This window comes from Thermobia domestica, chromosome 7, assembly GCF_964235325.1.
Source record: "Thermobia domestica chromosome 7, izTheDome1.hap1.1, whole genome shotgun sequence".
NCBI classification, from domain to species: domain Eukaryota; kingdom Metazoa; phylum Arthropoda; class Insecta; order Zygentoma; family Lepismatidae; genus Thermobia; species Thermobia domestica.
In genome coordinates this window covers 204,861,702-204,875,803 of record NC_137460.1, presented here as the reverse complement: position 1 = coordinate 204,875,803, position 14,102 = coordinate 204,861,702, and positions in this window count along the sequence as shown.

Here is a 14,102-nt window from a genome sequence, read left to right as displayed (position 1 = left end):
TTTTGGGGATAAGACTATATTCTTAGCTTAAAGAGTACTGGGCTACTGTGGCTCAGTAGTAGAACTTTCACTCTGGTGCATGGGATCTTTGGTTTGATCCCAGCTCTCGGCAAGTGAGCTTTGTGGGGAACAAACATCGTGTGCGTGGGCTTTATCGGGGTTCTATAGTTTCCCCCCACTTCCTTTATTCCACCATTATCATCATCCATTCCATTATTACCGTCTCACTTAGCCTCAGTGCATAGTCATTGATGTTAAACTAAATTAAATAAATAAAATTGAAAAAATATGAGAAATACTGGCTGCTCAGAGCATTATTTCAACAATAGAAATTCGTTTAAATTATAAAATTTTGAATTTACTTTATTTGTTGTAATTCTTTAAAAATCTATTACCATGGTACTTTTTATGTTAAGAAAATAAGGGTATCCTGAAGATATGGACGCAAGGTGAGTTGATTAGTAATTTCATTCTTTCTTTCATTTTTATTCATATATTTTGATTAATTCGTTTGCAAAATTTACGATAAAATGTGGAGAATTTGGATTCTTGGAGGAAAAAATACCTATGCGGGATTTTAAATAGGTAATATTTATTTGTAAATAATATTGGAGTGTAGCCTAAGTATCTACGACGAGGTTTGAATTTATCTTATTATAAAAAGCAATAGGCCAATGGTAGAATGAAAATTTACACATATTGGCCTAAACTATTTGTTGAAAATTTATATGCATGTAAGCATGTTATATATTAATAGTGATGATTTGTGTTCCCAGATTCACAACTCTAATGCTTTAAGATTATTTAGTAAATCATTCGTTTTTATATAATGGATATAGTAAATTTGGTGGTAATTCTTATTTGAAACTGGATATGATTGTCCTTATCTACCATAAATTAAATTAAATCTTTAAGTTTTACGTCCTACGATTATGCTGGCTAAGCTAAAGGAGACGGTCCTTATCTAACAGTTGGAAAGATGAACATAATGCAGCTATAGTGGGGATTAGTGTAAAATCTAGTAATCATTGAAAAATTACATATTTCAGTAGCGTACACAGAATTTTAACAAAAGGGGTTCAGATACTCACTCATGTTCCTTTAGTACAAACGTGACTGAACTTTACTTTTCCATAATATCTTTCTCAATGTACCCGAAAATCCCCCTTGCGTACGCCTCTGACAGATTTACCTGTACTTCGTATATACGCTCCAATTTGCCTCTACGGGCACCGAGAACTAGGACTCGTTTTCGAATGTTTTGCGACAGATTGCATTGATACAACTTTCGGTTAGCTCAGTAACTTTGTCTCCGTTATGTCAAGGTTAAGATTGAATTACTTTTCGCGACAGATGGTGTAACCTTGGGTTAGCTATGTGGCATGTCTTTGTTCTGTCAAATTTCATGTAATTTATATTACTTATCGTCTCTGCGACAGACGACATTGATTACAAAGTGGATCAACTTTTCACGATAGATGTTGTTAATGCAGCTGTGGTTTATCTGTGTAGCGGGTTATTCTATTCGAGGAATTTTCTTTGAAAATGAAATTGAGTATGTAGCAAGTTGTGCAGTTTACAATTCTGTGGTGTTTTCTAAAGAGGATATACGGCTAGACATAGTTTTATTGAGCATGAGCTTGGCTATCATCTGAGACTATTGTTAATCTATTTCATAGAATGCTTATATTGTTTGGGAGTTAGGGAGTGCCGCTCAGTAGGTGAGAAGAATACTAGCTACAGTGGGTTGTAGCTGGAGCAGACTTTTGAAAGTTGACCATTATATAATAATGTAAACGTATTTACGTAATGCATCGTGATGAGAAGCAAGTATCCACAATGTAAACCCTCTGCCGAAGTCCTCATAGCGTTTTCTCTAAGTTAGATTAAAACTTGACGATTGGTGAAATTATGAGCGTGGCTACTATAATTTGTTACAGCCAATTAATCAAACATGATTTAAAATTTAAAAAGAAAGAAATCATTTAAGACACCACTTTAATTGGCTTTCTAGCTTTAGTTGTAAAAATATCAATGAATTCCGATATTTCTAACATGGTTATGCTCCAACGTGGATCAATAGAATTTGAGGAAGTTGAGAGAAAGTAAGTTGAAACTCGTGAGAAACATTGAAAACTATATTTAAAGAAGTATAATTTATAAAGGAAATATATTTTAGTTATATTTAAGGAACAGCACAGAGAGAGGACGATGAACACAGCATTCAGTTAGTAGAGCATGGACAATTGAACAGGAAACATACCCCATGTGCCCAAGTGTTAATATACCTCTTTAGCATAGGAGGGCTCAATGTAGCCTATTAATATACTGTGTTCAATGGAGTAATAGGTTTTCCTACAAAAAAAAAAGGAAGACCATGAGAAGTTTGTGCACGTGCAAAGCATGCCGCCAAAACAGTGATACGCGTATGGAAACAGAAGATAATCATACGCATGAACGATTGGGACGTGGACACACCACTAGATAACAGACATATTTTTCAGATGGTTATGACAGCGAACACCGTCGTCCACAACATCAGCTAGACGATAAAGGATAATGGATGTATAACTGTTTGAGTTGACTGCTTGACAGCGTCTGGGAATATTATACTGGGGCACGCATGGCTTTACTTGACGTCCATTGATCCAGAACCACAAATGTCTCAGGCTACAGTGGGCATGTGAATGCCGTTGCTTACCATGTTGAGCGGCCCAGATGAGTCGTACTGTGACGGCTACCTAGTTTTAGACGCTGTCATTATTAGTGTAATCTGCTAGCGTATTGTCGAGTATTATGGCAGCCAAAAGACAAGCATAACTGTTTGAGGCGACAGGATTGGGTGCAACACACAACCTCAGCTACTACCAATTCAGAGCAACCTCACGAGTGGCCAATATTTCAGAAAAGTTCCTTCACACAACACGGATGCTATTTTAATAGGATAATGCCCAACCACATATATCCCAGAATGTAGACGTCTTCTTAGACACGTACGCTGTTTCCCTGATCTGTATGTCGCTTCATATGTCACTCATCGGACATAAGTATGATATTGTTGATCGGTAACTTGTTCATCAGAGACCTTTTAACAGACAGTGTCGATACCTTGTTGACACGAACCTTAGCTAAGATTATCTAACTCAGAGAATACGCGAACTTTTCAATTTCTGTCAAGGAACATACATATTTTGCTTTCTAGTAACCTTAACTTCAGCTGCATGGCAGGCGATTCTTGAGGAATACATTCCACGCCTATTTGATTGGTAGACGTAATCTTGATGAATCAGAATGCAAGGGTAGAGGGTTATTCAGATCTGTAGTTGTACTTATTTCTGCATAGTCATGTAATGAATTTGTTACATAAATTTCACTCCACTCCCACAAGTCTTTCTTGGCGTGCAATTTTTGCATATAGTGGTGCATTTGTTGTACACAGTCTATCAGGGACGACATTTTCAAGTTTTGATAAATACATATTTTTAATCAAGAAATACTAATAACCTAATAAATAAAAAAACTAATAAATGAAATCTGAAACGACGCCACAGCTGTCTACCTAATGTAGCTATAGATTACAGTGTAGATTACAGTGTTGATTCAGTGTTGATTATTCTAAATAGCTACATTAGGGAAACAGCAGAAATGGGCACGGTAACTTTCAACTATTTCTTTTGATCCATTTAGAATAATCAACACTGAAATAGAGAACGATGGATAAGCACTAAACACATATATATATAAGTGTTTTCTGTTTCTTTAAAACTTATGAGAAGTAATGCTTTCAGGATTTGCCCTTTATAATTGGACAACGGTGTACAAGACAATGCCGTAAATGAGAGTTGAGTGATACACTTTTAAATTTTAAAATAGCCATATTAATGCCTCATTTAATTATATTCTAGAAATTTTTGTACACCTTCAATTGATCTTAGAGTAATATATCATAATCACTGGTCAAATATATGTTTTTACATACTGTATATTTTGCAAATAATATGGAGAAATGTTTGTATATCGCTTTATCTCACCAAAAGGGATGAAGTGATACACAGATTTATTTATACGGTATGTCTCATCAATGTAGCAAATAGAGTGTTGTGAGACAAACTAGGTTAGAAAATGCGTAAATGATAGAGTGAATTAGTTTATACCGGAAGTATTACATAATATACATATATATAATTATCAATGTGAGAAAATGTCTTTTGAAAAAGAACAACTTACAAAAATTAATACGTCGCTGGACCAACTTTCCGCCTCACAACAGTATGGATGGAGTGGAACGAGAAATAGAGTCATAAAGATCGTGATAGGTAACCAGTGGAATTTTATACCATTTCGCATGCAGTGCAACACTCAGTTCCCTGACAAAGGATGGAGGCGGAAATCTACATGGGATTTGTGTTTCCGAAACAGATCACAGATGTTCAATTATGTACAGATCTGGGAATTGGGAGGGCCAGGGAAGATGTTTCAACTTTATCCCAATGTTCTTCAACTGTATGAATGGGCGCATTATCATCCTATCATTACTTGGAAAAACTTGTGAAGCATAGGATACACATGGTCTCCTAAAATAGCGACATAATCACAGGCAATGAGGCGACTGGTAAGCATTAGCACAGGACTAAATGCAAACCAGGGTATTGTGGCTTACAGCATCACAGAGCCTCCGCCATTTCAAGACTGAGCAAAGATGCTCCGGATTGTAATCTTGCACCAGACATAAACGCCGCCCATGGTTTTAAATAAGACGAACGACTATTCACATGATCATATTACACATTTTAATCTGCGATCTAGGTTGCGTGTCTATTGTCCATACTGCATGTTCGCTGCATCGTTGGCGTCGTCCTGAATGTTTTTTTCCCTTATCAGTGCTTTCGCACGTACAACCGCCTCCGTATGTGCATATAATGCGGCTCGCGGCAAAAAATGATTATTACCATGAACACCCCGGGGAAGTGGTACCTTCTAACAATGAAGATAGCCTAGGCAAATCAGCTTTATCAGTGGAACAAATTCGGAACAAGCTGAGTTTTGGTATATACGTTCAGAATAGCATTAGAAACAATACTAGGGAGTGCAATTGATGTTAATGGTGGGAAACTTGGGAAATCGCCGTCATCTTGAAAAAAAATATTTTCGGATATTTTTTTCTTCACAATTTTGTTTTTGTGCTAAAACTACGCAAGATACGCAGGAATGTTATTGGAGCTTTCTTGTAGAACATTAAATTTCCAATAAATTGAAGAAAATTGCAATTCTCAAAAGCAGAGGTTTCCAAATGTTGGTCCGCAGAGCCGTAGAGGTCAGTGGATATTCACTACAGAACACGCAATTAATAGTTGGGGAAAGGGTTTTATCTTAAACTAACCTTCAGCAAACATTATATCATTTTTAAAATTTCTAACCGTACTTTGTCTTAACATATTTAATTGGTGACAGGACACACTGTCTGTATTTTTTAGGATTTGGATTTCAATCATGATTTTTAGGAATTAGCTTTCTTGGAGTCTCGTTCATGATGATGATAAAGAAAGTCCTCCAAAAGTTGCTGGGAACCATTGCTCTAAAACAACAGGTTTCCATTTTCCTTTTTCGAGACCATTTTCCCTTTCTTTGCTTTTTTCTTGCCTTTTATTTTGATTTTTTATTTTATATTTCTATATAATCTTAAAAACAGCTTTACTAAGAGAGTATTACGTTATATATTTACTCAATCTTTAAAATTATAAGATAAATTTAAAAGAAACTAAAAATAGTTTGTTTACCATTCTTAACGAGTTGTCAGGATCGAACTGAGGAAGGCTAACTTCATGTAACATTCCTTATTCGAATTCCATTATATCTTTATCAGAATGTCCTGGCTGTTCGCAGTCCTCTCTTGTTGACAATATTTCGGCAGCCAGTTTTGCCTGTGACTTTCGAAACGCTGCTACCAGAAGTGAACAACCCTACATTTTCAGGTCCTCTTTTGTTTTTATCTTCATCAGCAAAGAGTTGTTTTTCAACTTAATTACCCATTATTTCTTCTTCAATTGACATAGTAGGTGGCAAGATGTGGCATCGCAATCCTCTACAATGAAAACATACAATAGAACATCGAAGACCTGCATTTATGCATCTGTAACCTAAATAGCAATCCTTTTGATATTTACATGCTATTAGCTTCAAAAGGTTTTCGGGAGCGGGTGGTTTAAGCGTGGTGACTGGAACCAAAGAAATTCCATCTTCTTTCTGCCAACCCCATTTTTCTGCTGGTAACACATTGCCCTTCCATAGTTGCACTTGATGAAACACTGAATAGGTGTTGTTGGGGGAAGACTAGCCAAGTTACAGTTTTGGCTTTAGAAACGAGTTGGCAGAAGTTGGTGTCTAAAGGTCTTGAAAGAAGTCTCTCTCTCTGTAGCTTCGTAGACTCGCAGAAAGTTTTCTCTTTCAGCCAGTATTATCGATGCTTATGCTGATGGATTATGACCAACTGAAGCTGCATTTTGAAGTTCAGGGTTAGTTTTCAGAATTTAGATCTTCTTCTTTCCTTGCACGAACAAAGATGATGTGGTGTCATAGCCACTTACTGCATGTAAAAACAGAAACTGATCTTTGATATTTTTAAAGCAGTGTTGCTCATAAATAGAAGAAAATGTTTTATCAGAAACGTTGTCTCGTCCTGGCTTACAAAAGGTAGATAGGTATCTCATCGGGTGTAAATGATGTCAGCAGAATCAGTAGGTCAACATCTTCTCTTGCTACAACTACAGGCTTATTATTGATTCTGGTAGCCCGTTTGATAGCTGTTTGCACCATGAGCCTGTCTGCATCATCATTTGCTTGAATAACAGTAATTCCTCTGCTTTGGAGCTCTTTTGTGAGTTGCTCAATAAAACGAGATTTATTCGCCAGATTTGACAAAAACTTACTTTGTTCAATCATTGAATTCATATTTTCTTCAAAAATTATGCCAGGGCAGATTATTTTCGAGGATCGTCTCTGTCTTTCGACATTTTCTGTTAGTGCTCAGCTGGATCATAACCATCAAACACTACTACTAAGCTATAGCCAAATCCTTGATCGCATACGTGCTGCATGTTTTGTATATATTTTCATATGTGGTTTGGATAGGCCAAACCACTATGTGTAGCGGATGACCTCCATCAATTACATATTGGCAGTTATCCAGAGGTAGATCCTCACGTTCGATGTTCCAGAGGTAGAGGTTCGATGGTTTGAAAAGAGAGTGGAGGGAAGATTTGCGGATGTTTCTCATTTCACCTTCATCAAACAATGATAATGGTACTAGTTCCAACGCATACTGAAAGAAGGATGACAATTCATTTTTGTCCTTTACTGTTCTTACTACTCGTTAGTACGGTACAGTCAGGGGTGTAGCCAGCAGGTTTATCTAGGAGGGGCCCGTCGCTTTTAAAGGGGGACCAGCTACAATGTACAAAGCCAAAAAAACTTATGTTACAGCTAGTGATTTTGAGACCTGAAAAAAAAACGAAAATTTTGGTTTCCTTCCGGTAAACTAAGAACAGTTATTTAGCTTTTTTTTTCTTTTTCTCCATAAATATTATGTTCCAGGTAGTTTTTATTATGCTCAACCAAGAACTACTGCCCCGGACCAAACGTTATACCTTTGTGCATAACTATTTCAATTTAAGCCCTTGTACACTGAACCTGTCTACATAAGACTGATTTTCTTTGAAATTTCACTTAATTTCTTTAAGATTTCCTGACAAAAATATTTATTTATTATTCGTGACTAAAAAACACGATAATTATTTTATTAACATCTATATCTTACTTCCTGTGTTACATCAAGTAGAAAATAATGAAATCCAAACTTAAAAACTAAATAAAAACGTTGTTTTTCACCAAATTTTTCACCTGATAAAAACGTCTTTTAAAAACACTGGTTACAGCATATAAAAAAATATAATGTACTTACAAATCAGTTTAGTACTATTGTTTTAGTGTTTATAGTACCTTGTTAAAACGTTTGTCATCAAACTGTCAAATATAAATCACAGTAAATTATGTAATCTGCTGTCACAAAAAAAAAAGACTATTTTTCGATGTCCATTTGTTTATTATGCAGTTTATGTTGACACAAATCTAAAGAAGAATTACACACAAAAATTATAAATGGTCTGGAATAATATATTTCCATTATCTAAAACTTTCCCATCCAGTTTGCATATAATTGAAACTAAACTACAACAACTTCATACTTTTTTTTTTATTACTTGGGTTAAAGCAGCTACAACTTTCATGATTTTTGACAACTGTTACAAAAACTTGTCAGGAGAGATATTTTGCAAAGTTAAATTCGGTAAATAATATTCCATAAATTATTAATTATATGTAAATTTTGTTATTTTTAAATGACTAAAGCGAGGAATCTTCCGATGATGTTTTAAAAACTGGTCATTTGAAGGGTCCAGGAAATCATTTGGGGGCCTGACCCCGATGGTCCCCCTTGTCAAACCTACACCCTGAGTACAGTTTATGTTGTTGGTATCATTTATCTTCGTGTATCTATTTACAGCAGAAAGTGGCAAAACTCTTGAGTTATGCTTGTAGCGACATCATGGAAATTCTTGCCAGAACTTTCCTTAGCAAGATATGTTCCGACTTTTTCACTGTTATAGCAGTTAATGCTGTGGTTAACAACAATTCCTGTTGCTAAGTACATGATGTTATGATTTCGAAAATCAAAAGACTGGTGATCTTGTAGTCATTTTTCAAACATTTCAATGTCTCTCGTGTCACGATAGGTGCGGAAGTGCGTTGGTTTCCTCCAACATATGATTAACAAAGATTTCAAGTTGACAACAAACTTCAATACAAGCTGGCATTTCTAAAATCCATTTGGATAACGTTGATGAGGATACTCCCTTCCCTTGAGTCAGGCCTCCAGAAGTCTTTATGGATCGCATCAGCGTCTGCTCATTTGTCATGACAGTCCATGTTCCTGCCCATGCTCTTTCAGTTCTCCGTACGGTGAAGTACCCTCCTTCCACAAAATCTTCATACTCCTGGGTAGTAAGTCCACTTGTAAGTTCAAGCATTGCTTGCAAATATAATAGAAAACTCTTTTTACAACTATAAATTGCGTGTCCTGTAGTGAATTCCACTGATCTTTAAAGGTCTGCGGACCACCTGTTAGAAACCACTGCTTTAGAGAATTGCAATTTTCTTCAATTTGTTAGAAATATAGTGCTTTACAAGAAAGGTCCAATAACATTTTTTGAATGTCTTGCATAGTTTTAGCACACAAAACAAAACTGTGAAGGAAAAAATGGGCGAAAACAGTTGACGGCGATTTCCCAGGCTTCCCACCATTGACATCAATTGAACTATCCAGGATTGTTTCTAATGCTATTCTGAACGTGTGTACCAAAAATCAGCTTGTTCCGAATTTGTTCCATTGATCGTTCCATTTTTAGTTTAACTTGCCTAGACTAAGAGAGTGGTTTTATCACTCAACATGTATGGTGATGGAAACCAGCTTGTGTATCGCATCATCCCAAAAAGTTAGCAAAATTATGTCACAGCCTAGCATTTTACACATATTGACCTAACAGATTAACATTATCATAACAAGTTACATAACATTATAGTTCACCTGAACGAAGAATACCAATTTTTAATTGCCAACATCCAGCCAGTATAGTATACATAATGAATGGTATATATGAACTACTACTTCTGCATGACTTCACATCAGCGTATCAGATTACCCCTATTTATGGTACCAATTAACAGTACAACTCGGTTAGGAGGGAAACATTATACAACGTTCTTACAGAACTTGGAATACCGAGGAAGCTAATTAGATTAATTAAGATATGTTTAAATGAATCCCAAAGTGAAGTCTGGGTATGAAAATTTTTGTCCAAGAGCTTTCACGTTGAAAATGGCCTGAAACAAGGAGATGCGTTGTCGCCATTATTATTTAACTTCGTTCTGGAATACGTTATAAGGAAAATCAAAGATAGCAGCCTTGAGTTGAACGGTATTCACCAGGTTATGGGATATGCTGATGACGTAAATTTAATAGGGGATGATAGGAGAACAATAGAAAGAAATACAAGATCTTATGAAAAGCGTGCAGAGACATGGGTTTAGAAGTAAATGCAGAGAAAACTAAATACATGGAAGTGCGTCGGGACCGGAATACAGCAAATTATGGATGCGTTAAAATAATAAATAATGCTTTCGATAAAGTGGATACTTTCAAATATCTAGGATCAATATTAACAGACAAAAATCATATTCATGGAGAAATTAAATGTCGACTAAAAGCAGGGAATTCGTGTTACTATTCGGCTCAAAATCTCTTGTCGTCGCGAATTCTGTCGAGAAATTTGAAGCTTAAAATATACAAAACGATAATCATGCCTGTTGTTCTGTATGGTTGCGAAACATGGTCACTTACTCTGAGGGAAGAAAATAACAAAGTATTTGAGAACAAGATCCTGAGACGAATATTCGGACCCAAGAGGAACGGAAATGGGGAATGGCGGAAACTTCATAACAACGAACTACATAATTTATATGGTTTACCAAATATCGTTAGGGTCGTGAAGTCTAGGAGGCTTAGGTGGGCGGGTCATGTAGCTAGAATGGAAGAAAGTAGAAACGCTTTCAAAGTCTTGACAGGAAGACCAATCAGAAAACGACCATTAGGAAGACCTAGGCGCAGATGGGAGGACAATATTAAGATGGATCTCGCAGAGATAGGAATACAAAGTAGAAACTGGATGCAGTTAGCTAAGGATAGAAGTCAATGGAGAGCTTTTGTGAACGCGGCATTGAACCTCCGGGTTCCATAGGCCATAGAGTTAGTTATTAACAGTATGGAACGAAGTGATCAGTAGATGAGACCGGGGCTTGTTATGACAAAAATCAGTTTTTATTTTTTCTAGGATCTCGTTTTTATTAAATGTCAGAAACTTTTGTCTTAAAATAAAGTTTGAACATTGGACTACTTCCATATTTTTTCTGCAACTGTATTTTTCATTTTAAGAACAATACAATAGAAAAAACAAACACAAATGTTTTATCATGCCCCTTGCTGGGGTAGGTTGTGACTTTGATCGGGTAAGTTGTGACTGAAAGAAATGTGCCGATTTTGCTGATGTAATTTTAATATAAATTGTGCTGAACATAACGTAAAGGTAATGTTTCCTAACAAAAATATTTTGCATACATAAAGAAACTAGTACTTTCAATTTTTCATGTGAATACTCTTTCTAAATTATCGTTATCCTACACAGATAAATGCGCCAACAATACTTCCTTCCTAATACTCAGTTTTATAATATAATCACAATTTCTTTCAGAAATGACTTATGATGCAAAGTTAGACTACATAAACCCCCTATAATCGTCCGAGTTGCAGTTGTGGCATACACAAATGTCCGTTACCTTCTGTGCACGCTTCGTGTGACCACTGGTTACAGTCAACACATTGAACCCACCATTCTCTGGGTTTTGAATTAGAAAATGGTTCCAGACACACAAGACAAAAACAACCATCTTCACTATCACTGTCACTATCATTTTTACGTTTTGAAATTTGCACCCTCTTTTTTGATAGAGCTGTTCAGAATATTACGGCTTATACCCTTCTTCAGAGACTTTTCATGTCTTGCTCCTGCTTCTGCTTCTAATACTTTTAACTGGAGTATCAGTGAGTACAGCGGACACTCGCTTCTTCCTTCCTCGTTTAGTTTCCTTGGGTCTAGCTTTTGGTAACGTACGAAGGGCGCTAGGACTAACATGATGAGGATTACTGTCATTTCTGGACATTTCGTCTTAAGAAATTGCATAGACGACGGTTGTGTTTTTTCTTTACCTGTAGAAGGTCTAATGTCAACAGTCGATAAGGTTTCAGATTCTTTACGGTTTGTTGCTGGATAAAGCTGGTTTGTTTCCTTCACAGGTAAATCTGGGAGTTCTGAATTCACTTCTTGTGTAATGTTAGTGGGTCCTTGTTCTTCATTATGACCTGAAAAGTTCGTTGAGGATGAGGATGTTGTTGAACTTGACTGATGTGTTAGCGAAGTACGTCCTAGTGCTAACTTTATAATGTGGTCATCATCTTCAATGTAACGACCAGTTACCTGCGGTGCTAAAAATTCATCATCTGTAAAAATGTCTCTATTAAAGTGATATATACCAGTTATTCTGAATGCATTAGGAATATTAGATTTATTTACACTAAGAGGAAATGCCGTTTTCACAATAGTCAGAATGTCATAGATACTAAATGCACACCCAGGATTGTTTTCCATCCATGCATCAATTCCATTTGCAACTAACTTTTTAAATGAAGAATATACTCCTCTGTCAAGGGGTTGCAGCTTATAGCACGTGTCAGATGGGAACGACAGGAGAATAACACCATTTTTCTTGGCATAATTGATTACCTGCACCGAGATATGAGATTCATGATTATCAAACAACAAAAGGACACGATGTTGAAGAGAACGGCCTGTATGTTTGACAAAATGCTCCATGAATTGCACAAACAGGTCTCCTGTCATCCAACCTGATGGATTATTTCCTGCAATATTTCCAGTAGGACCTTTACCATGAAATTGAAGTCGGTCGAATCTCTTCTCCATGCAAATTAAGCTGTCCTAGGTTTTAATTATCTGCAACAAACTGCTTCTTGCAGAATCTGTACAGTGACTATCTATTAACCTCATATTGTGCTGCACTTGTCTTGATGATCTCTTGTTTTCGTGGTATGCTCGTGCTGCATCTATGTGCACTTCAATTGGTATCTGGCCTTTCTCTTTCTCTTATATGTTCGTCTGCAAACTACCTGCAAAAGGATGTTGTTGTTATTGTTTTTAATGATGATGTGGTGTTCTGTCCAAAGGCCACTCTTTGATTCAAAGTCTCTGGTCAAGGTGAACCCATGCGGGTTTGCCTTTCTTTTCCATGGGATGGTGATGACGTCCTAAGGAGGGACCTACAACTAAGGTGGGATCCGAACTATTTGTGTCTCCAGGGGGAATCGAACCCGGGATCCCTTGAGTACACTCATCCACAAGAGACACATGCAAAAGAAACCAGTCTAAATCTGCAAACATTGATGCATATACAATCACCAGTGTGCTAATGATTTTATGCGTTAGAAATCGGAAATTTATTCCCAATACTAATAACGTGTCCACTTCCTAACAAAACATTAATAATATCCCTTATGTAAAATTAATAAAATTAATTAGACAATAAACTTCCATTGTCTGGTTTTCTGCGGGGTCAGTTGTGACATTTGTCTCAATTTACCCCTAGCAGTTTGTCACAACTAGACCCAGTGGGCATTTTTTGCTTTTATTGGCAATTCAGTATTTCAGTTTTACTTTACCAAGAAACAAAACCGTTTACATAGTATTATAGTTGCTTTAGTTTTTAGAAAATACCATTAGTATTTCCAACTATTTTATATTGAAGAAAACAGAAATCAAACTTACCTTGAAAAATAGAACAAGACCTCCACAAAACCAACTTTCTTCTTTTGCTCTAGCTTGGCGCGACTCTAACTGATGGGAAACAATAGCCTGTGAATTCGTGAGTGTATGCATCAATCAGCGTTACCAGGTCGTGTATATTGTTTGCACTTTTAATAGAAACATAACTGTCACAACAAGCCGCGGTTTCCTCTATATTGTAATGTTTTCCTTTCACTGGAATTATTTTTTCCAGGTAGTTCTGATGTCACAACAGAAAAAGTTTTTATCTATTAAAAACCACGAAGGCAGCTAATTTATTCCATACGAATAAGCTACGAAGTAGCTACTTGTATTTATATTTCAAGATTCTGGAATTTATCCTTTTTTTCGAGGGTGTGTGGTGGCTCAGTGTAGATTGTGCAATGTTTCTTGATCGATCACAGGTGACTCAGTGTAGATTGTGCAATGTTTCTTGATCGATCACAGGACAAGTGAACTAGAAAGTAGGTGCGATTAACAAAAGCAGAAGAAAGAGAGAATCTGTGTTTAAAAACATAATTTGTGTTTTCTAAGAATTTTCCCGTTTTCTTTCACAATTTTGATGCATTTGTCATCCATTTC